General features: G+C 47.5%; 32 non-coding genes and 32 pseudogenes across 32 annotated transcripts; all 64 read right to left on the minus strand.

Moving 5' to 3' along the window:
- Positions 1–60: 60 nt before the first annotated feature.
- On the minus strand, positions 61–169 carry LOC138458931 (5S ribosomal RNA; annotated as a pseudogene).
- A 106-nt stretch (positions 170–275) lies between these two features.
- On the minus strand, positions 276–384 carry LOC138457954 (5S ribosomal RNA; annotated as a pseudogene).
- A 106-nt stretch (positions 385–490) lies between these two features.
- Positions 491–609, minus strand: LOC138460493 (5S ribosomal RNA). Its single transcript, XR_011263189.1, has one exon. It is a non-coding gene; the product is annotated as a 5S ribosomal RNA (ribosomal RNA).
- Positions 610–715: 106 nt separating this feature from the next.
- Positions 716–824, minus strand: LOC138458178 (5S ribosomal RNA; annotated as a pseudogene).
- A 106-nt stretch (positions 825–930) lies between these two features.
- On the minus strand, positions 931–1049 carry LOC138462635 (5S ribosomal RNA). The gene has a single exon (XR_011265230.1). It is a non-coding gene; the product is annotated as a 5S ribosomal RNA (ribosomal RNA).
- A 463-nt stretch (positions 1050–1512) lies between these two features.
- On the minus strand, positions 1513–1621 carry LOC138459752 (5S ribosomal RNA; annotated as a pseudogene).
- Positions 1622–1727: 106 nt separating this feature from the next.
- LOC138454842 (5S ribosomal RNA) lies at positions 1728–1846 on the minus strand. The gene has a single exon (XR_011261499.1). It is a non-coding gene; the product is annotated as a 5S ribosomal RNA (ribosomal RNA).
- Positions 1847–2309: 463 nt separating this feature from the next.
- Positions 2310–2418, minus strand: LOC138457062 (5S ribosomal RNA; annotated as a pseudogene).
- A 106-nt stretch (positions 2419–2524) lies between these two features.
- LOC138455493 (5S ribosomal RNA) lies at positions 2525–2643 on the minus strand (annotated as a pseudogene).
- A 106-nt stretch (positions 2644–2749) lies between these two features.
- LOC138464703 (5S ribosomal RNA) lies at positions 2750–2868 on the minus strand. The gene has a single exon (XR_011267281.1). It is a non-coding gene; the product is annotated as a 5S ribosomal RNA (ribosomal RNA).
- Positions 2869–2974: 106 nt separating this feature from the next.
- On the minus strand, positions 2975–3093 carry LOC138461450 (5S ribosomal RNA). The gene has a single exon (XR_011264065.1). It is a non-coding gene; the product is annotated as a 5S ribosomal RNA (ribosomal RNA).
- Positions 3094–3556: 463 nt separating this feature from the next.
- LOC138457766 (5S ribosomal RNA) lies at positions 3557–3665 on the minus strand (annotated as a pseudogene).
- Positions 3666–3771: 106 nt separating this feature from the next.
- On the minus strand, positions 3772–3880 carry LOC138456349 (5S ribosomal RNA; annotated as a pseudogene).
- Positions 3881–3986: 106 nt separating this feature from the next.
- Positions 3987–4105, minus strand: LOC138462963 (5S ribosomal RNA). The gene has a single exon (XR_011265549.1). It is a non-coding gene; the product is annotated as a 5S ribosomal RNA (ribosomal RNA).
- Positions 4106–4211: 106 nt separating this feature from the next.
- On the minus strand, positions 4212–4320 carry LOC138456530 (5S ribosomal RNA; annotated as a pseudogene).
- A 463-nt stretch (positions 4321–4783) lies between these two features.
- Positions 4784–4892, minus strand: LOC138458043 (5S ribosomal RNA; annotated as a pseudogene).
- A 106-nt stretch (positions 4893–4998) lies between these two features.
- On the minus strand, positions 4999–5107 carry LOC138457828 (5S ribosomal RNA; annotated as a pseudogene).
- Positions 5108–5213: 106 nt separating this feature from the next.
- On the minus strand, positions 5214–5332 carry LOC138454386 (5S ribosomal RNA). The gene has a single exon (XR_011261065.1). It is a non-coding gene; the product is annotated as a 5S ribosomal RNA (ribosomal RNA).
- Positions 5333–5438: 106 nt separating this feature from the next.
- On the minus strand, positions 5439–5557 carry LOC138455276 (5S ribosomal RNA). Its single transcript, XR_011261915.1, has one exon. It is a non-coding gene; the product is annotated as a 5S ribosomal RNA (ribosomal RNA).
- Positions 5558–5663: 106 nt separating this feature from the next.
- On the minus strand, positions 5664–5782 carry LOC138464954 (5S ribosomal RNA). Its single transcript, XR_011267530.1, has one exon. It is a non-coding gene; the product is annotated as a 5S ribosomal RNA (ribosomal RNA).
- Positions 5783–6245: 463 nt separating this feature from the next.
- LOC138458932 (5S ribosomal RNA) lies at positions 6246–6354 on the minus strand (annotated as a pseudogene).
- Positions 6355–6460: 106 nt separating this feature from the next.
- Positions 6461–6569, minus strand: LOC138457955 (5S ribosomal RNA; annotated as a pseudogene).
- Positions 6570–6675: 106 nt separating this feature from the next.
- On the minus strand, positions 6676–6794 carry LOC138460494 (5S ribosomal RNA). The gene has a single exon (XR_011263190.1). It is a non-coding gene; the product is annotated as a 5S ribosomal RNA (ribosomal RNA).
- A 106-nt stretch (positions 6795–6900) lies between these two features.
- On the minus strand, positions 6901–7009 carry LOC138457739 (5S ribosomal RNA; annotated as a pseudogene).
- Positions 7010–7115: 106 nt separating this feature from the next.
- LOC138462636 (5S ribosomal RNA) lies at positions 7116–7234 on the minus strand. The gene has a single exon (XR_011265231.1). It is a non-coding gene; the product is annotated as a 5S ribosomal RNA (ribosomal RNA).
- Positions 7235–7697: 463 nt separating this feature from the next.
- Positions 7698–7806, minus strand: LOC138457443 (5S ribosomal RNA; annotated as a pseudogene).
- A 106-nt stretch (positions 7807–7912) lies between these two features.
- Positions 7913–8021, minus strand: LOC138459821 (5S ribosomal RNA; annotated as a pseudogene).
- Positions 8022–8127: 106 nt separating this feature from the next.
- LOC138460495 (5S ribosomal RNA) lies at positions 8128–8246 on the minus strand. Its single transcript, XR_011263191.1, has one exon. It is a non-coding gene; the product is annotated as a 5S ribosomal RNA (ribosomal RNA).
- A 106-nt stretch (positions 8247–8352) lies between these two features.
- LOC138458879 (5S ribosomal RNA) lies at positions 8353–8471 on the minus strand. The gene has a single exon (XR_011262495.1). It is a non-coding gene; the product is annotated as a 5S ribosomal RNA (ribosomal RNA).
- Positions 8472–8577: 106 nt separating this feature from the next.
- LOC138464302 (5S ribosomal RNA) lies at positions 8578–8696 on the minus strand. The gene has a single exon (XR_011266883.1). It is a non-coding gene; the product is annotated as a 5S ribosomal RNA (ribosomal RNA).
- A 106-nt stretch (positions 8697–8802) lies between these two features.
- Positions 8803–8911, minus strand: LOC138458705 (5S ribosomal RNA; annotated as a pseudogene).
- A 106-nt stretch (positions 8912–9017) lies between these two features.
- Positions 9018–9136, minus strand: LOC138455288 (5S ribosomal RNA). Its single transcript, XR_011261926.1, has one exon. It is a non-coding gene; the product is annotated as a 5S ribosomal RNA (ribosomal RNA).
- A 106-nt stretch (positions 9137–9242) lies between these two features.
- On the minus strand, positions 9243–9361 carry LOC138461452 (5S ribosomal RNA). Its single transcript, XR_011264068.1, has one exon. It is a non-coding gene; the product is annotated as a 5S ribosomal RNA (ribosomal RNA).
- Positions 9362–9824: 463 nt separating this feature from the next.
- LOC138459619 (5S ribosomal RNA) lies at positions 9825–9928 on the minus strand (annotated as a pseudogene).
- Positions 9929–10034: 106 nt separating this feature from the next.
- LOC138454929 (5S ribosomal RNA) lies at positions 10035–10153 on the minus strand. The gene has a single exon (XR_011261585.1). It is a non-coding gene; the product is annotated as a 5S ribosomal RNA (ribosomal RNA).
- A 106-nt stretch (positions 10154–10259) lies between these two features.
- Positions 10260–10378, minus strand: LOC138464704 (5S ribosomal RNA). Its single transcript, XR_011267282.1, has one exon. It is a non-coding gene; the product is annotated as a 5S ribosomal RNA (ribosomal RNA).
- Positions 10379–10484: 106 nt separating this feature from the next.
- On the minus strand, positions 10485–10603 carry LOC138461453 (5S ribosomal RNA). Its single transcript, XR_011264069.1, has one exon. It is a non-coding gene; the product is annotated as a 5S ribosomal RNA (ribosomal RNA).
- A 463-nt stretch (positions 10604–11066) lies between these two features.
- On the minus strand, positions 11067–11175 carry LOC138457767 (5S ribosomal RNA; annotated as a pseudogene).
- A 106-nt stretch (positions 11176–11281) lies between these two features.
- On the minus strand, positions 11282–11390 carry LOC138456350 (5S ribosomal RNA; annotated as a pseudogene).
- Positions 11391–11496: 106 nt separating this feature from the next.
- Positions 11497–11615, minus strand: LOC138462964 (5S ribosomal RNA). The gene has a single exon (XR_011265551.1). It is a non-coding gene; the product is annotated as a 5S ribosomal RNA (ribosomal RNA).
- Positions 11616–11721: 106 nt separating this feature from the next.
- LOC138456533 (5S ribosomal RNA) lies at positions 11722–11830 on the minus strand (annotated as a pseudogene).
- Positions 11831–12293: 463 nt separating this feature from the next.
- On the minus strand, positions 12294–12402 carry LOC138458044 (5S ribosomal RNA; annotated as a pseudogene).
- A 106-nt stretch (positions 12403–12508) lies between these two features.
- Positions 12509–12617, minus strand: LOC138457829 (5S ribosomal RNA; annotated as a pseudogene).
- Positions 12618–12723: 106 nt separating this feature from the next.
- On the minus strand, positions 12724–12842 carry LOC138461824 (5S ribosomal RNA). The gene has a single exon (XR_011264430.1). It is a non-coding gene; the product is annotated as a 5S ribosomal RNA (ribosomal RNA).
- Positions 12843–12948: 106 nt separating this feature from the next.
- On the minus strand, positions 12949–13067 carry LOC138455300 (5S ribosomal RNA). The gene has a single exon (XR_011261938.1). It is a non-coding gene; the product is annotated as a 5S ribosomal RNA (ribosomal RNA).
- A 106-nt stretch (positions 13068–13173) lies between these two features.
- LOC138464955 (5S ribosomal RNA) lies at positions 13174–13292 on the minus strand. The gene has a single exon (XR_011267531.1). It is a non-coding gene; the product is annotated as a 5S ribosomal RNA (ribosomal RNA).
- Positions 13293–13755: 463 nt separating this feature from the next.
- LOC138458934 (5S ribosomal RNA) lies at positions 13756–13864 on the minus strand (annotated as a pseudogene).
- Positions 13865–13970: 106 nt separating this feature from the next.
- LOC138457956 (5S ribosomal RNA) lies at positions 13971–14079 on the minus strand (annotated as a pseudogene).
- Positions 14080–14185: 106 nt separating this feature from the next.
- On the minus strand, positions 14186–14304 carry LOC138460496 (5S ribosomal RNA). Its single transcript, XR_011263192.1, has one exon. It is a non-coding gene; the product is annotated as a 5S ribosomal RNA (ribosomal RNA).
- A 106-nt stretch (positions 14305–14410) lies between these two features.
- On the minus strand, positions 14411–14519 carry LOC138457740 (5S ribosomal RNA; annotated as a pseudogene).
- A 106-nt stretch (positions 14520–14625) lies between these two features.
- On the minus strand, positions 14626–14744 carry LOC138460498 (5S ribosomal RNA). Its single transcript, XR_011263194.1, has one exon. It is a non-coding gene; the product is annotated as a 5S ribosomal RNA (ribosomal RNA).
- A 106-nt stretch (positions 14745–14850) lies between these two features.
- Positions 14851–14959, minus strand: LOC138457741 (5S ribosomal RNA; annotated as a pseudogene).
- A 106-nt stretch (positions 14960–15065) lies between these two features.
- Positions 15066–15184, minus strand: LOC138453943 (5S ribosomal RNA). Its single transcript, XR_011260642.1, has one exon. It is a non-coding gene; the product is annotated as a 5S ribosomal RNA (ribosomal RNA).
- Positions 15185–15647: 463 nt separating this feature from the next.
- LOC138457063 (5S ribosomal RNA) lies at positions 15648–15756 on the minus strand (annotated as a pseudogene).
- Positions 15757–15862: 106 nt separating this feature from the next.
- On the minus strand, positions 15863–15971 carry LOC138458862 (5S ribosomal RNA; annotated as a pseudogene).
- A 106-nt stretch (positions 15972–16077) lies between these two features.
- LOC138460499 (5S ribosomal RNA) lies at positions 16078–16196 on the minus strand. Its single transcript, XR_011263195.1, has one exon. It is a non-coding gene; the product is annotated as a 5S ribosomal RNA (ribosomal RNA).
- A 106-nt stretch (positions 16197–16302) lies between these two features.
- On the minus strand, positions 16303–16421 carry LOC138458891 (5S ribosomal RNA). Its single transcript, XR_011262497.1, has one exon. It is a non-coding gene; the product is annotated as a 5S ribosomal RNA (ribosomal RNA).
- A 106-nt stretch (positions 16422–16527) lies between these two features.
- On the minus strand, positions 16528–16646 carry LOC138463525 (5S ribosomal RNA). Its single transcript, XR_011266111.1, has one exon. It is a non-coding gene; the product is annotated as a 5S ribosomal RNA (ribosomal RNA).
- Positions 16647–16752: 106 nt separating this feature from the next.
- On the minus strand, positions 16753–16861 carry LOC138458706 (5S ribosomal RNA; annotated as a pseudogene).
- Positions 16862–16967: 106 nt separating this feature from the next.
- Positions 16968–17086, minus strand: LOC138455312 (5S ribosomal RNA). The gene has a single exon (XR_011261949.1). It is a non-coding gene; the product is annotated as a 5S ribosomal RNA (ribosomal RNA).
- Positions 17087–17192: 106 nt separating this feature from the next.
- Positions 17193–17311, minus strand: LOC138461454 (5S ribosomal RNA). Its single transcript, XR_011264070.1, has one exon. It is a non-coding gene; the product is annotated as a 5S ribosomal RNA (ribosomal RNA).
- A 463-nt stretch (positions 17312–17774) lies between these two features.
- LOC138458935 (5S ribosomal RNA) lies at positions 17775–17883 on the minus strand (annotated as a pseudogene).
- Positions 17884–17989: 106 nt separating this feature from the next.
- Positions 17990–18098, minus strand: LOC138457957 (5S ribosomal RNA; annotated as a pseudogene).
- Positions 18099–18204: 106 nt separating this feature from the next.
- On the minus strand, positions 18205–18323 carry LOC138460501 (5S ribosomal RNA). Its single transcript, XR_011263196.1, has one exon. It is a non-coding gene; the product is annotated as a 5S ribosomal RNA (ribosomal RNA).
- Between the last annotated feature and the right edge of the window lie 14 nt (positions 18324–18337).

An 18337-nucleotide genomic window follows, 5' to 3' on the forward strand; every position in this document is an offset into this window, starting at 1 on the left:
CATACCAAATTTGAAAAATAATTGAGAAGTTGCGCAATTACTAATCATGGAGCACAAAAAAGCCTACAGCACCTGGTATTCCCAGGCAGTCTCCCATCCAGGTACTAACTAGGCACGACCCTGCTTAGCTTCCGAGATCGGGCGCATTCAGTGTGGTGTGGCCGTAGGCTCTGGGCCTAGTGAGTTTTGTACTTTTAAGCATCTAGTCGGCTAGACCTTGCAGTTTTGAAAGGCAATTGTGAAATGGCTCACTTCCTGAACTTGGAGCACAAAAAAGCCTACAGCACCTGGTATTCCCAGGCGGTCTCCCATCCAGGTACTAACGAGGCCCGACACTGCTTAGCTTCCGAGATCAGACGCATTCAGTGTGGTGTGGCCGTAGGCTCTGGGCCTTGTGAGTTTTGTACTTTTAAGCATCTAGTCGGCTAGACCTTGCAGTTTTGAATGGCAATTGTGAAATGGCTCACTTCCTGAACTTGGAGCACAAAAAAGCCTACAGCACCTGGTATTCCCAGGTGGTCTCCCATCCAGGTACTAACTAGGCCCGACACTGCTTAGCTTCCGAGATCAGACGAGATCGGGCGCAATCAGTGTGGTGTGGCCGTAGGCTCTGGGCCTAGTGAGTTTTGTACTTTTAAGCATCTAGTCAGCTAGACCTTGCAGTTTTGAAAGGCAATTGAGAAATGGCTCACTTCCTGAACTTGGAGCACAAAAAAGCCTACAGCACCTGGTATTCCCAGGCGGTCTCCCAACCAGGTACTAACGAGGCCCGACACTGCTTAGCTTCCGAGATTGGGCGCATTCAGTGTGGTGTGGCCGTAGGCTCTGGGCCTTGTGAGTTTTGTACTTTTAAGCATCTAGTCGGCTAGACCTTGCAGTTTTAAAAGGCAATTGAGAAAGGGCTCACTTCCTGAACTTGGAGCACAAAAAAGCCTACAGCACCTGGTATTCCCAGGCGGTCTCCCATCCAGGTACTAACTAGGCCTGACACTGCTTAACTTCCGAGATCAGACGAGATCGGGTGCATTCAGTGTGGTGTGGCCATAGGCTCTAGGAATGCTAAGAATATTACTCTTATGCATTTGCATTTAGTAAGCTAAGCCATGCAGCCACTTGCAACATGATACCACGCTCATCGCTCGATCAGGCTCGATCAGGCGAGATATATAAGACTGGTGGGCCCATTCAGGACTCCTATGTCTGGTAGGATAACTTTAATTCATCCATCCTGTGTCTGTTGCAGGGAGGTGGAGAGAACAATCAACACAATAATGGTTTTCTTTCATGCCTCTTGAAGGACTCAATATTCTCTGTACTGCATTACATGTGAAAGTCGATTTATTACCCATGAACACACTACCTGTATGCTAATTCTATGTAAAAAGGTAGCTCCAGCCCTCATGATGTTGTCCAACATTTCCGCTATAAAACGGTATACAATTATTTTGGAAACATACCAAATTTGAAAAATAATTGAGAAGTTGCGCAATTACTAATCATGGAGCACAAAAAAGCCTACAGCACCTGGTATTCCCAGGCAGTCTCCCATCCAGGTACTAACGAGGCCCGACCCTGCTTAGCTTCCGAGATCAGACGCATTCAGTGTGGTGTGGCCGTAGGTTCTGGGCCTTGTGAGTTTTGTACTTTTAAGCATCTAGTCGGCTAGACCTTGCAGTTTTGAAAGGCAATTGTGAAATGGCTCACTTCCTGAACTTGGAGTACAAAAAAGCCTACAGCACCTGGTATTCCCAGGTGGTCTCCCATCCAGGTACTAACTAGGCCTGACACTGCTTAACTTCTGAGATCAGACAAGATCGGGTGCATTCAGTGTGGTGTGGCCGTAGGCTCTAGGAATGCTAAGAATATTACTCTTATGCATTTGCATTTAGTAAGCTAAGCCATGCAGCCACTTGCAACATGATACCACGCTCATCGCTCGATCAGGCTCGATCAGGCGAGATATATAAGACTGGTGGGCCCATTCAGGACTCCTATGTCTGGTAGGATAACTTTAATTCATCCATCCTGTGTCTGTTGCAGGGAGGTGGAGAGAACAATCAACACAATAATGGGTTTCTTTCATGCCTCTTGAAGGACTCAATATTCTCTGTACTGCATTACATGTGAAAGTTGATTTATTACCCATGAACACACTACCTGTATGCTAATTCTATGTAAAAAGGTAGCTCCAGCCCTCATGATGTTGTCCAACATTTCCGCTATAAAACGGGATACAATTATTTTGGAAACATACCAAATTTGAAAAATAATTGAGAAGTTGTGCAATTACTAATCATGGAGCACAAAAAAGCCTACAGCACCTGGTATTCCCAGGCAGTCTCCCATCCAGGTACTAACTAGGCCCGACCCTGCTTAGCTTCCGAGATCGGGCGCATTCAGTGTGGTGTGGCCGTAGGCTCTGGGCCTAGTGAGTTTTGTACTTTTAAGCATCTAGTCGGCTAGACCTTGCAGTTTTGAAAGGCAATTGTGAAATGGCTCACTTCCTGAACTTGGAGCACAAAAAAGCCTACAGCACCTGGTATTCCCAGGTGGTCTCCCATCCATGTACTAACTAGGCCCGACACTGCTTAGCTGCCGAGATCAGACGAGATCGGGCGCAATCAGTGTGGTGTGTCCGTAGTCTCTGGGCCTAGTGAGTTTTGTACTTTTAAGCATCTAGTCAGCTAGACCTTGCAGTTTTGAAAGGCAATTGAGAAATGGCTCACTTCCTGAACTTGGAGCACAAAAAAGCCTACAGCACCTGGTATTCCGAGGCGGTCTCCCATCCAGGTACTAACGAGGCCCGACACTGCTTAGCTTCCGAGATCAGACGAGATCGGGCGCATTCAGTGTGGTGTGGCCGTAGGCTCTGGGCCTTGTGAGTTTTGTACTTTTAAGCATCTAGTCGGCTAGACCTTGCAGTTTTAAAAGGCAATTGAGAAAGGGCTCACTTCCTGAACTTGGAGCACAAAAAAGCCTACAGCACCTGGTATTCCCAGGCGGTCTCCCATCCAGGTACTAACTAGGCCTGACACTGCTTAACTTCCGAGATCAGACGAGATCGGGTGCATTCAGTGTGGTGTGGCCGTAGGCTCTAGGAATGCTAAGAATATTACTCTTATGCATTTGCATTTAGTAAGCTAAGCCATGCAGCCACTTGCAACATGATACCACGCTCATCGCTCGATCAGGCTCGATCAGGCGAGATATATAAGACTGGTGGGCCCATTCAGGACTCCTATGTCTGGTAGGATAACTTTAATTCATCCATCCTGTGTCTGTTGCAGGGAGGTGGAGAGAACAATCAACACAATAATGGTTTTCTTTCATGCCTCTTGAAGGACTCAATATTCTCTGTACTGCATTACATGTGAAAGTCGATTTATTACCCATGAACACACTACCTGTATGCTAATTCTATGTAAAAAGGTAGCTCCAGCCCTCATGATGTTGTCCAACATTTCCGCTATAAAACGGGATACAATTATTTTGGAAACATACCAAATTTGAAAAATAATTGAGAAGTTGCGCAATTACTAATCATGGAGCACAAAAAAGCCTACAGCACCTGGTATTCCCAGGCAGTCTCCCATCCAGGTACTAACTAGGCCCGTCCCTGCTTAGCTTCCGAGATCGGGCGCATTCAGTGTGGTGTGGCCGTAGGCTCTGGGCCTAGTGAGTTTTGTACTTTTAAGCATCTAGTCGGCTAGACCTTGCAGTTTTGAAAGGCAATTGTGAAATGGCTCACTTCCTGAACTTGGAGCACAAAAAAGCCTACAGCACCTGGTATTCCCAGGCGGTCTCCCATCCAGGTACTAACGAGGCCCTACACTGCTTAGCTTCCGAGATCAGGCGCATTCAGTGTGGTGTGGCCGTAGGCTCTGGGCCTTGTGAGTTTTGTACTTTTAAGCATCTAGTCGGCTAGACCTTGCAGTTTTGAAAGGCAATTGTGAAATGGCTCACTTCCTGAACTTGGAGTACAAAAAAGCCTACAGCACCTGGTATTCCCAGGCGGTCTCCCATCCAGGTACTAACTAGGCCCGACACTGCTTAGCTTCTAAGATCAGACGAGATCAGGCGCATTCAGTGTGGTGTGGCCGTAGGCTCTGGGCCTAGTGAGTTTTGTACTTTTAAGCATCTAGTCGGCTAGACCTTGCAGTTTTAAAAGGCAATTGAGAAAGGGCTCACTTCCTGAACTTGGAGCACAAAAAAGCCTACAGCACCTGGTATTCCCAGGCGGTCTCCCATCCAGGTACTAACTAGGCCTGACACTGCTTAACTTCCGAGATCAGGTGCATTCAGTGTGGTGTGGCCATAGGCTCTAGGAATGCTAAGAATATTACTCTTATGCATTTGCATTTAGTAAGCTAAGCCATGCAGCCACTTGCAACATGATACCACGCTCATCGCTCGATCAGGCTCGATCAGGCGAGATATATAAGACTGGTGGGCCCATTCAGGACTCCTATGTCTGGTAGGATAACTTTAATTCATCCATCCTGTGTCTGTTGCAGGGAGGTGGCGAGAACAATCAACACAATAATGGTTTTCTTTCATGCCTCTTGAAGGACTCAATATTCTCTGTACTGCATTACATGTGAAAGTCGATTTATTACCCATGAACACACTACCTGTATGCTAATTCTATGTAAAAAGGTAGCTCCAGCCCTCATGATGTTGTCCAACATTTCCGCTATAAAACGGTATACAATTATTTTGGAAACATACCAAATTTGAAAAATAATTGAGAAGTTGCGCAATTACTAATCATGGAGCACAAAAAAGCCTACAGCACCTGGTATTCCCAGGCAGTCTCCCATCCAGGTACTAACTAGGCCCGACCCTGCTTAGCTTCCGAGATCAGGCGCATTCAGTGTGGTGTGGCCGTAGGCTCTGGGCCTAGTGAGTTTTGTACTTTTAAGCATCTAGTCGGCTAGACCTTGCAGTTTTGAAAGGCAATTGTGAAATGGCTCACTTCCTGAACTTGGAGCACAAAAAAGCCTACAGCACCTGGTATTCCCAGGTGGTCTCCCATCCAGGTACTAACGAGGCCCGACACTGCTTAGCTTCCGAGATCAGACGCATTCAGTGTGGTGTGGCCGTAGGCTCTGGGCCTTGTGAGTTTTGTACTTTTAAGCATCTAGTCGGCTAGACCTTACAGTTTTGAAAGGCAATTGTGAAATGGCTCACTTCCTGAACTTGGAGCACAAAAAAGCCTACAGCACCTGGTATTCCCAGGTGGTCTCCCATCCAGGTACTAACGAGGCCCGACACTGCTTAGCTTCCGAAATCAGACGAGATCAGGCGCATTCAGTGTGGTGTGGCCGTAGGCTCTGGGCCTTGTGAGTTTTGTACTTTTAAGCATCTAGTCGGCTAGACCTTGCAGTTTTGAAAGGCAATTGAGAAATGGCTCACTTCCTGAACTTGGAGTACAAAAAAGCCTACAGCACCTGGTATTCCCAGGCGGTCTCCCATCCAGGTACTAACTAGGCCCGACACTGCTTAGCTTCTGAGATCAGACGAGATCAGGCGCATTCAGTGTGGTGTGGCCGTAGGCTCTGGGCCTAGTGAGTTTTGTACTTTTAAGCATCTAGTCGGCTAGACCTTGCAGTTTTAAAAGGCAATTGAGAAAGGGCTCACTTCCTGAACTTGGAGCACAAAAAAGCCTACAGCACCTGGTATTCCCAGGCGGTCTCCCATCCAGGAACTAACTAGGCCTGACACTGCTTAACTTCCGAGATCAGACGAGATCGGGTGCATTCAGTGTGGTGTGGCCGTAGGCTCTAGGAATGCTAAGAATATTACTCTTATGCATTTGCATTTAGTAAGCTAAGCCATGCAGCCACTTGCAACATGATACCACGCTCATCGCTCGATCAGGCTCGATCAGGCGAGATATATAAGACTGGTGGGCCCATTCAGGACTCCTATGTCTGGTAGGATAACTTTAATTCATCCATCCTGTGTCTGTTGCAGGGAGGTGGAGAGAACAATCAACACAATAATGGTTTTCTTTCATGCCTCTTGAAGGACTCAATATTCTCTGTACTGCATTACATGTGAAAGTCGATTTATTACCCATGAACACACTACCTGTCTGCTAATTCTATGTAAAAAGGTAGCTCCAGCCCTCATGATGTTGTCCAACATTTCCGCTATAAAACGGGATACAATTATTTTGGAAACATACCAAATTTGAAAAATAATTGAGAAGTTGCGCAATTACTAATCATGGAGCACAAAAAAGCCTACAGCACCTGGTATTCCCAGGCAGTCTCCCATCCAGGTACTAACTAGGCACGACCCTGCTTAGCTTCCGAGATCGGGCGCATTCAGTGTGGTGTGGCCGTAGGCTCTGGGCCTAGTGAGTTTTGTACTTTTAAGCATCTAGTCGGCTAGACCTTGCAGTTTTGAAAGGCAATTGTGAAATGGCTCACTTCCTGAACTTGGAGCACAAAAAAGCCTACAGCACCTGGTATTCCCAGGCGGTCTCCCATCCAGGTACTAACGAGGCCCGACACTGCTTAGCTTCCGAGATCAGACGCATTCAGTGTGGTGTGGCCGTAGGCTCTGGGCCTTGTGAGTTTTGTACTTTTAAGCATCTAGTCGGCTAGACCTTGCAGTTTTGAATGGCAATTGTGAAATGGCTCACTTCCTGAACTTGGAGCACAAAAAAGCCTACAGCACCTGGTATTCCCAGGTGGTCTCCCATCCAGGTACTAACTAGGCCCGACACTGCTTAGCTTCCGAGATCAGACGAGATCGGGCGCAATCAGTGTGGTGTGGCCGTAGGCTCTGGGCCTAGTGAGTTTTGTACTTTTAAGCATCTAGTCAGCTAGACCTTGCAGTTTTGAAAGGCAATTGAGAAATGGCTCACTTCCTGAACTTGGAGCACAAAAAAGCCTACAGCACCTGGTATTCCCAGGCGGTCTCCCATCCAGGTACTAACGAGGCCCGACACTGCTTAGCTTCCGAGATTGGGCGCATTCAGTGTGGTGTGGCCGTAGGCTCTGGGCCTTGTGAGTTTTGTACTTTTAAGCATCTAGTCGGCTAGACCTTGCAGTTTTAAAAGGCAATTGAGAAAGGGCTCACTTCCTGAACTTGGAGCACAAAAAAGCCTACAGCACCTGGTATTCCCAGGCGGTCTCCCATCCAGGTACTAACTAGGCCTGACACTGCTTAACTTCCGAGATCAGACGAGATCGGGTGCATTCAGTGTGGTGTGGCCATAGGCTCTAGGAATGCTAAGAATATTACTCTTATGCATTTGCATTTAGTAAGCTAAGCCATGCAGCCACTTGCAACATGATACCACGCTCATCGATCGATCAGGCTCGATCAGGCGAGATATATAAGACTGGTGGGCCCATTCAGGACTCCTATGTCTGGTAGGATAACTTTAATTCATCCATCCTGTGTCTGTTGCAGGGAGGTGGAGAGAACAATCAACACAATAATGGTTTTCTTTCATGCCTCTTGAAGGACTCAATATTCTCTGTACTGCATTACATGTGAAAGTCGATTTATTACCCATGAACACACTACCTGTATGCTAATTCTATGTAAAAAGGTAGCTCCAGCCCTCATGATGTTGTCCAACATTTCCGCTATAAAACGGTATACAATTATTTTGGAAACATACCAAATTTGAAAAATAATTGAGAAGTTGCGCAATTACTAATCATGGAGCACAAAAAAGCCTACAGCACCTGGTATTCCCAGGCAGTCTCCCATCCAGGTACTAACTAGGCCCGACCCTGCTTAGCTTCCGAGATCGGGCGCATTCAGTGTGGTTTGGCCGTAGGCTCTGGGCCTAGTGAGTTTTGTACTTTTAAGCATCTAGTCGGCTAGACCTTGCAGTTTTGAAAGGCAATTGTGAAATGGCTCACTTCCTGAACTTGGAGCACAAAAAAGCCTACAGCACCTGGTATTCCCAGGCAGTCTCCCATCCAGGTTCTAACGAGGCCCGACACTGCTTAGCTTCCGAGATCAGACGCATTCAGTGTGGTGTGGCCGTAGGCTCTGGGCCTTGTGAGTTTTGTACTTTTAAGCATCTAGTCGGCTAGACCTTGCAGTTTTGAAAGGCAATTGTGAAATGGCTCACTTCCTGAACTTGGAGCACAAAAAAGCCTACAGCACCTGGTATTCCCAGGTGGTCTCCCATCCAGGTACTAACTAGGCCCGACACTGCTTAGCTTCCGAGATCAGACGAGATCGGGCGCAATCAGTGTGGTGTGGCCGTAGGCTCTGGGCCTAGTGAGTTTTGTACTTTTAAGCATCTAGTCAGCTAGACCTTGCAGTTTTGAAAGGCAATTGAGAAATGGCTCACTTCCTGAACTTGGAGCACAAAAAAGCCTACAGCACCTGGTATTCCCAGGCGGTCTCCCATCCAGGTACTAACGAGGCCCGACACTGCTTAGCTTCCGAGATCAGACGAGATCGGGTGCATTCAGTGTGGTGTGGCCGTAGGCTCTGGGCCTTGTGAGTTTTGTACTTTTAAGCATCTAGTCGGCTAGACCTTGCAGTTTTGAAAGGCAATTGTGAAATGGCTCACTTCCTGAACTTGGAGCACAAAAAAGCCTACAGCACCTGGTATTCCCAGGTGGTCTCCCATCCAGGTACTAACTAGGCCCGACACTGCTTAGCTTCCGAGATCAGACGAGATCAGGCACAATCAGTGTGGTGTGGCCGTAGGCTCTGGGCCTAGTGAGTTTTGTACTTTTAAGCATCTAGTCAGCTAGACCTTGCAGTTTTGAAAGGCAATTGAGAAATGGCTCACTTCCTGAACTTGGAGCACAAAAAAGCCTACAGCACCTGTTATTCCCAGGCGGTCTCCCATCCAGGTACTAACGAGGCCCGACACTGCTTAGCTTCCGAGATCAGACGCATTCAGTGTGGTGTGGCCGTAGGCTCTGGGCCTTGTGAGTTTTGTACTTTTAAGCATCTAGTCGGCTAGACCTTGCAGTTTTGAAAGGCAATTGGGAAATGGCTCACTTCCTGAACTTGGAGTACAAAAAAGCCTACAGCACCTGGTATTCCCAGGCGGTCTCCCATCCAGGTACTAACTAGGCCCGACACTGCTTAGCTTCTGAGATCAGACGAGATCAGGCGCATTCAGTGTGGTGTGGCCGTAGGCTCTGGGCCCAGTGAGTTTTGTACTTTTAAGCATCTAGTGGGCTAGACCTTGCAGTTTTAAAAGGCAATTGAGAAAGGGCTCACTTCCTGAACTTGGAGCACAAAAAAGCCTACAGCACCTGGTATTCCCAGGCGGTCTCCCATCCAGGTACTAACTAGGCCTGACACTGCTTAACTTCCGAGATCAGACGAGATCGGGTGCATTCAGTGTGGTGTGGCCGTAGGCTCTAGGAATGCTAAGAATATTACTCTTATGCATTTGCATTTAGTAAGCTAAGCCATGCAGCCACTTGCAACATGATACCACGCTCATCGCTCGATCAGGCTCGATCAGGCGAGATATATAAGACTGGTGGGCCCATTCAGGACTCCTATGTCTGGTAGGATAACTTTAATTCATCCATCCTGTGTCTGTTGCAGGGAGGTGGAGAGAACAATCAACACAATAATGTGTTTCTTTCATGCCTCTTGAAGGACTCAATATTCTCTGTACTGCATTACATGTGAAAGTCGATTTATTACCCATGAACACACTACCTGTATGCTAATTCTATGTAAAAAGGTAGCTCCAGCCCTCATGATGTTGTCCAACATTTCCGCTATAAAACGGGATACAATTATTTTGGAAACATACCAAATTTGAAAAATAATTGAGAAGTTGCGCAATTACTAATCATGGAGCACAAAAAAGCCTACAGCACCTGGTATTCCCAGGCAGTCTCCCATCCAGGTACTAACTAGGCCCGACCCTGCTTAGCTTCCTGGGCGCATTCAGTGTGGTGTGGCCGTAGGCTCTGGGCCTAGTGAGTTTTGTACTTTTAAGCATCTAGTCGGCTAGACCTTGCAGTTTTGAAAGGCAATTGTGAAATGGCTCACTTCCTGAACTTGGAGCACAAAAAAGCCTACAGCACCTGGTATTCCCAGGTGGTCTCCCATCCAGGTACTAACTAGGCCCGACACTGCTTAGCTGCCGAGATCAGACGAGATCGGGCGCAATCAGTGTGGTGTGTCCGTAGTCTCTGGGCCTAGTGAGTTTTGTACTTTTAAGCATCTAGTCAGCTAGACCTTGCAGTTTTGAAAGGCAATTGAGAAATGGCTCACTTCCTGAACTTGGAGCACAAAAAAGCCTACAGCACCTGGTATTCCGAGGCGGTCTCCCATCCAGGTACTAACGAGGCCCGACACTGCTTAGCTTCCGAGATCAGACGAGATCGGGCGCATTCAGTGTGGTGTGGCCGTAGGCTCTGGGCCTTGTGAGTTTTGTACTTTTAAGCATCTAGTCGGCTAGACCTTGCAGTTTTAAAAGGCAATTGAGAAAGGGCTCACTTCCTGAACTTGGAGCACAAAAAAGCCTACAGCACCTGGTATTCCCAGGCGGTCTCCCATCCAGGTACTAACTAGGCCTGACACTGCTTAACTTCCGAGATCAGACGAGATCGGGTGCATTCAGTGTGGTGTGGCCGTAGGCTCTAGGAATGCTAAGAATATTACTCTTATGCATTTGCATTTAGTAAGCTAAGCCATGCAGCCACTTGCAACATGATACCACGCTCATCGCTCGATCAGGCTCGATCAGGCGAGATATATAAGACTGGTGGGCCCATTCAGGACTCCTATGTCTGGTAGGATAACTTTAATTCATCCATCCTGTGTCTGTTGCAGGGAGGTGGAGAGAACAATCAACACAATAATGGTTTTCTTTCATGCCTCTTGAAGGACTCAATATTCTCTGTACTGCATTACATGTGAAAGTCGATTTATTACCCATGAACACACTACCTGTATGCTAATTCTATGTAAAAAGGTAGCTCCAGCCCTCATGATGTTGTCCAACATTTCCGCTATAAAACGGGATACAATTATTTTGGAAACATACCAAATTTGAAAAATAATTGAGAAGTTGCGCAATTACTAATCATGGAGCACAAAAAAGCCTACAGCACCTGGTATTCCCAGGCAGTCTCCCATCCAGGTACTAACTAGGCCCGTCCCTGCTTAGCTTCCGAGATCGGGCGCATTCAGTGTGGTGTGGCCGTAGGCTCTGGGCCTAGTGAGTTTTGTACTTTTAAGCATCTAGTCGGCTAGACCTTGCAGTTTTGAAAGGCAATTGTGAAATGGCTCACTTCCTGAACTTGGAGCACAAAAAAGCCTACAGCACCTGGTATTCCCAGGCGGTCTCCCATCCAGGTACTAACGAGGCCCTACACTGCTTAGCTTCCGAGATCAGGCGCATTCAGTGTGGTGTGGCCGTAGGCTCTGGGCCTTGTGAGTTTTGTACTTTTAAGCATCTAGTCGGCTAGACCTTGCAGTTTTGAAAGGCAATTGTGAAATGGCTCACTTCCTGAACTTGGAGTACAAAAAAGCCTACAGCACCTGGTATTCCCAGGCGGTCTCCCATCCAGGTACTAACTAGGCCCGACACTGCTTAGCTTCTAAGATCAGACGAGATCAGGCGCATTCAGTGTGGTGTGGCCGTAGGCTCTGGGCCTAGTGAGTTTTGTACTTTTAAGCATCTAGTCGGCTAGACCTTGCAGTTTTAAAAGGCAATTGAGAAAGGGCTCACTTCCTGAACTTGGAGCACAAAAAAGCCTACAGCACCTGGTATTCCCAGGCGGTCTCCCATCCAGGTACTAACTAGGCCTGACACTGCTTAACTTCCGAGATCAGGTGCATTCAGTGTGGTGTGGCCATAGGCTCTAGGAATGCTAAGAATATTACTCTTATGCATTTGCATTTAGTAAGCTAAGCCATGCAGCCACTTGCAACATGATACCACGCTCATCGCTCGATCAGGCTCGATCAGGCGAGATATATAAGACTGGTGGGCCCATTCAGGACTCCTATGTCTGGTAGGATAACTTTAATTCATCCATCCTGTGTCTGTTGCAGGGAGGTGGCGAGAACAATCAACACAATAATGGTTTTCTTTCATGCCTCTTGAAGGACTCAATATTCTCTGTACTGCATTACATGTGAAAGTCGATTTATTACCCATGAACACACTACCTGTATGCTAATTCTATGTAAAAAGGTAGCTCCAGCCCTCATGATGTTGTCCAACATTTCCGCTATAAAACGGTATACAATTATTTTGGAAACATACCAAATTTGAAAAATAATTGAGAAGTTGCGCAATTACTAATCATGGAGCACAAAAAAGCCTACAGCACCTGGTATTCCCAGGCAGTCTCCCATCCAGGTACTAACTAGGCCCGACCCTGCTTAGCTTCCGAGATCAGGCGCATTCAGTGTGGTGTGGCCGTAGGCTCTGGGCCTAGTGAGTTTTGTACTTTTAAGCATCTAGTCGGCTAGACCTTGCAGTTTTGAAAGGCAATTGTGAAATGGCTCACTTCCTGAACTTGGAGCACTGAAAAGCCTACAGCACCTGGTATTCCCAGGTGGTCTCCCATCCAGGTACTAACGAGGCCCGACACTGCTTAGCTTCCGAGATCAGACGCATTCAGTGTGGTGTGGCCGTAGGCTCTGGGCCTTGTGAGTTTTGTACTTTTAAGCATCTAGTCGGCTAGACCTTACAGTTTTGAAAGGCAATTGTGAAATGGCTCACTTCCTGAACTTGGAGCACAAAAAAGCCTACAGCACCTGGTATTCCCAGGTGGTCTCCCATCCAGGTACTAACGAGGCCCGACACTGCTTAGCTTCCGAGATCAGACGAGATCGGGCGCATTCAGTGTGGTGTGGCCGTAGGCTCTGGGCCTTGTGAGTTTTGTACTTTTAAGCATCTAGTCGGCTAGACCTTGCAGTTTTGAAAGGCAATTGAGAAATGGCTCACTTCCTGAACTTGGAGTACAAAAAAGCCTACAGCACCTGGTATTCCCAGGCGGTCTCCCATCCAGGTACTAACTAGGCCCGACACTGCTTAGCTTCTGAGATCAGACGAGATCAGGCGCATTCAGTGTGGTGTGGCCGTAGGCTCTGGGCCTAGTGAGTTTTGTACTTTTAAGCATCTAGTCGGCTAGACCTTGCAGTTTTAAAAGGCAATTGAGAAAGGGCTCACTTCCTGAACTTGGAGCACAAAAAAGCCTACAGCACCTGGTATTCCCAGGCGGTCTCCCATCCAGGAACTAACTAGGCCTGACACTGCTTAACTTCCGAGATCAGACGAGATCGGGTGCATTCAGTGTGGTGTGGCCGTAGGCTCTAGGAATGCTAAGAATATTACTCTTATGCATTTGCATTTAGTAAGCTAAGCCATGCAGCCACTTGCAACATGATACCACGCTCATCGCTCGATCAGGCTCGATCAGGCGAGATATATAAGACTGGTGGGCCCATTCAGGACTCCTATGTCTGGTAGGATAACTTTAATTCATCCATCCTGTGTCTGTTGCAGGGAGGTGGAGAGAACAATCAACACAATAATGGTTTTCTTTCATGCCTCTTGAAGGACTCAATATTCTCTGTACTGCATTACATGTGAAAGTCGATTTATTACCCATGAACACACTACCTGTCTGCTAATTCTATGTAAAAAGGTAGCTCCAGCCCTCATGATGTTGTCCAACATTTCCGCTATAAAACGGTATACAATTATTTTGGAAACATACCAAATTTGAAAAATAATTGAGAAGTTGCGCAATTACTAATCATGGAGCACAAAAAAGCCTACAGCACCTGGTATTCCCAGGCAGTCTCCCATCCAGGTACTAACTAGGCACGACCCTGCTTAGCTTCCGAGATCGGGCGCATTCAGTGTGGTGTGGCCGTAGGCTCTGGGCCTAGTGAGTTTTGTACTTTTAAGCATCTAGTCGGCTAGACCTTGCAGTTTTGAAAGGCAATTGTGAAATGGCTCACTTCCTGAACTTGGAGCACAAAAAAGCCTACAGCACCTGGTATTCCCAGGCGGTCTCCCATCCAGGTACTAACGAGGCCCGACACTGCTTAGCTTCCGAGATCAGACGCATTCAGTGTGGTGTGGCCGTAGGCTCTGGGCCTTGTGAGTTTTGTACTTTTAAGCATCTAGTCGGCTAGACCTTGCAGTTTTGAATGGCAATTGTGAAATGGCTCACTTCCTGAACTTGGAGCACAAAAAAGCCTACAGCACCTGGTATTCCCAGGTGGTCTCCCATCCAGGTACTAACTAGGCCCGACACTGCTTAGCTTCCGAGATCAGACGAGATCGGGCGCAATCAGTGTGGTGTGGCCGTAGGCTCTGGGCCTAGTGAGTTTTGTACTTTTAAGCATCTAGTCAGCTAGACCTTGCAGTTTTGAAAGGCAATTGCGAAATGGCTCACTTCCTGAACTTGGAGCACAAAAAAGCCTACAGCACCTGGTATTCCCAGGCGGTCTCCCATCCAGGTACTAACGAGGCCCGACACTGCTTAGCTTCCGAGATTGGGCGCATTCAGTGTGGTGTGGCCGTAGGCTCTGGGCCTTGTGAGTTTTGTACTTTTAAGCATCTAGTCGGCTAGACCTTGCAGTTTTGAATGGCAATTGTGAAATGGCTCACTTCCTGAACTTGGAGCACAAAAAAGCCTACAGCACCTGGTATTCCCAGGTGGTCTCCCATCCAGGTACTAACTAGGCCCGACACTGCTTAGCTTCCGAGATCAGACGAGATCGGGCGCAATCAGTGTGGTGTGGCCGTAGGCTCTGGGCCTAGTGAGTTTTGTACTTTTAAGCATCTAGTCAGCTAGACCTTGCAGTTTTGAAAGGCAATTGAGAAATGGCTCACTTCCTGAACTTGGAGCACAAAAAAGCCTACAGCACCTGGTATTCCCAGGCGGTCTCCCATCCAGGTACTAACGAGGCCCGACACTGCTTAGCTTCCGAGATTGGGCGCATTCAGTGTGGTGTGGCCGTAGGCTCTGGGCCTTGTGAGTTTTGTACTTTTAAGCATCTAGTCGGCTAGACCTTGCAGTTTTAAAAGGCAATTGAGAAAGGGCTCACTTCCTGAACTTGGAGCACAAAAAAGCCTACAGCACCTGGTATTCCCAGGCGGTCTCCCATCCAGGTACTAACTAGGCCTGACACTGCTTAACTTCCGAGATCAGACAAGATCGGGTGCATTCAGTGTGGTGTGGCCATAGGCTCTAGGAATGCTAAGAATATTACTCTTATGCATTTGCATTTAGTAAGCTAAGCCATGCAGCCACTTGCAACATGATACCACGCTCATCGCTCGATCAGGCTCGATCAGGCGAGATATATAAGACTGGTGGGCCCATTCAGGACTCCTATGTCTGGTAGGATAACTTTAATTCATCCATCCTGTGTCTGTTGCAGGGAGGTGGAGAGAACAATCAACACAATAATGGTTTTCTTTCATGCCTCTTGAAGGACTCAATATTCTCTGTACTGCATTACATGTGAAAGTCGATTTATTACCCATGAACACACTACCTGTATGCTAATTCTATGTAAAAAGGTAGCTCCAGCCCTCATGATGTTGTCCAACATTTCCGCTATAAAACGGTATACAATTATTTTGGAAACATACCAAATTTGAAAAATAATTGAGAAGTTGCGCAATTACTAATCATGGAGCACAAAAAAGCCTACAGCACCTGGTATTCCCAGGCAGTCTCCCATCCAGGTACTAACTAGGCCCGACCCTGCTTAGCTTCCGAGATCGGGCGCATTCAGTGTGGTGTGGCCGTAGGCTCTGGGCCTAGTGAGTTTTGTACTTTTAAGCATCTAGTCGGCTAGACCTTGCAGTTTTGAAAGGCAATTGTGAAATGGCTCACTTCCTGAACTTGGAGCACAAAAAAGCCTACAGCACCTGGTATTCCCAGGCAGTCTCCCATCCAGGTACTAACGAGGCCCGACACTGCTTAGCTTCCGAGATCAGACGCATTCAGTGTGGTGTGGCCGTAGGCTCTGGGCCTTGTGAGTTTTGTACTTTTAAGCATCTAGTCGGCTAGACCTTGCAGTTTTGAAAGGCAATTGTGAAATGGCTCACTTCCTGAACTTGGAGCACAAAAAAGCCTACAGCACCTGGTATTCCCAGGTGGTCTCCCATCCAGGTACTAACTAGGCCCGACACTGCTTAGCTTCCGAGATCAGACGAGATCGGGCGCAATCAGTGTGGTGTGGCCGTAGGCTCTGGGCCTAGTGAGTTTTGTACTTTTAAGCATCTAGTCAGCTAGACCTTGCAGTTTTGAAAGGCAATTGAGAAATGGCTCACTTCCTGAACTTGGAGCACAAAAAAGCCTACAGCACCTGGTATTCCCAGGCGGTCTCCCATCCAGGTACTAACGAGGCCCGACACTGCTTAGCTTCCGAGATCAGACGAGATCGGGTGCATTCAGTGTGGTGTGGCCGTAGGCTCTGGGCCTTGTGAGTTTTGTACTTTTAAGCATCTAGTCGGCTAGACCTTGCAGTTTTGAAAGGCAATTGTGAAATGGCTCACTTCCTGAACTTGGAGCACAAAAAAGCCTACAGCACCTGGTATTCCCAGGTGGTTTCCCATCCAGGTACTAACTAGGCCCGACACTGCTTAGCTTCCGAGATCAGACGAGATCGGGCACAATCAGTGTGGTGTGGCCGTAGGCTCTGGGCCTAGTGAGTTTTGTACTTTTAAGCATCTAGTCAGCTAGACCTTGCAGTTTTGAAAGGCAATTGAGAAATGGCTCACTTCCTGAACTTGGAACACAAAAAAGCCTACAGCACCTGTTATTCCCAGGCGGTCTCCCATCCAGGTACTAACGAGGCCCGACACTGCTTAGCTTCCGAGATCAGACGCATTCAGTGTGGTGTGGCCGTAGGCTCTGGGCCTTGTGAGTTTTGTACTTTTAAGCATCTAGTCGGCTAGACCTTGCAGTTTTGAAAGGCAATTGAGAAATGGCTCACTTCCTGAACTTGGAGTACAAAAAAGCCTACAGCACCTGGTATTCCCAGGCGGTCTCCCATCCAGGTACTAACTAGGCCCGACACTGCTTAGCTTCTGAGATCAGACGAGATCAGGCGCATTCAGTGTGGTGTGGCCGTAGGCTCTGGGCCCAGTGAGTTTTGTACTTTTAAGCATCTAGTGGGCTAGACCTTGCAGTTTTAAAAGGCAATTGAGAAAGGGCTCACTTCCTGAACTTGGAGCACAAAAAAGCCTACAGCACCTGGTATTCCCAGGCGGTCTCCCATCCAGGTACTAACTAGGCCTGACACTGCTTAACTTCCGAGATCAGACGAGATCGGGTGCATTCAGTGTGGTGTGGCCGTAGGCTCTAGGAATGCTAAGAATATTACTCTTATGCATTTGCATTTAGTAAGCTAAGCCATGCAGCCACTTGCAACATGATACCACGCTCATCGCTCGATCAGGCTCGATCAGGCGAGATATATAAGACTGGTGGGCCCATTCAGGACTCCTATGTCTGGTAGGATAACTTTAATTCATCCATCCTGTGTCTGTTGCAGGGAGGTGGAGAGAACAATCAACACAATAATGGTTTTCTTTCATGCCTCTTGAAGGACTCAATATTCTCTGTACTGCATTACATGTGAAAGTCGATTTATTACCCATGAACACACTACCTGTCTGCTAATTCTATGTAAAAAGGTAGCTCCAGCCCTCATGATGTTGTCCAACATTTCCGCTATAAAACGGTATACAATTATTTTGGAAACATACCAAATTTGAAAAATAATTGAGAAGTTGCGCAATTACTAATCATGGAGCACAAAAAAGCCTACAGCACCTGGTATTCCCAGGCAGTCTCCCATCCAGGTACTAACTAGGCACGACCCTGCTTAGCTTCCGAGATCGGGCGCATTCAGTGTGGTGTGGCCGTAGGCTCTGGGCCTAGTGAGTTTTGTACTTTTAAGCATCTAGTCGGCTAGACCTTGCAGTTTTGAAAGGCAATTGTGAAATGGCTCACTTCCTGAACTTGGAGCACAAAAAAGCCTACAGCACCTGGTATTCCCAGGCGGTCTCCCATCCAGGTACTAACGAGGCCCGACACTGCTTAGCTTCCGAGATCAGACGCATTCAGTGTGGTGTGGCCGTAGGCTCTGGGCCTTGTGAGTTTTGTACTTTTAAGCATCTAGTCGGCTAGACCTTGCAGTTTTGAATGGCAATTGTGAAATGGCTCACTTCCTGAACTTGGAGCACAAAAAAGCCTACAGCACCTGGTATTCCCAGGTGGTCTCCCATCCAGGTACTAACTAGGCCCGACACTGCTTAGCTTCCGAGATCAGACGAGATCGGGCGCAATCAGTGTGGTGTGGCCGTAGGCTCTGGGCCTAGTGA

This window comes from Ambystoma mexicanum, chromosome 4p (genome assembly GCF_040938575.1).
Source record: "Ambystoma mexicanum isolate Mex_15411 chromosome 4p, UKY_AmexF1_1, whole genome shotgun sequence".
In the NCBI taxonomy this organism is placed as follows: domain Eukaryota; kingdom Metazoa; phylum Chordata; class Amphibia; order Caudata; family Ambystomatidae; genus Ambystoma; species Ambystoma mexicanum.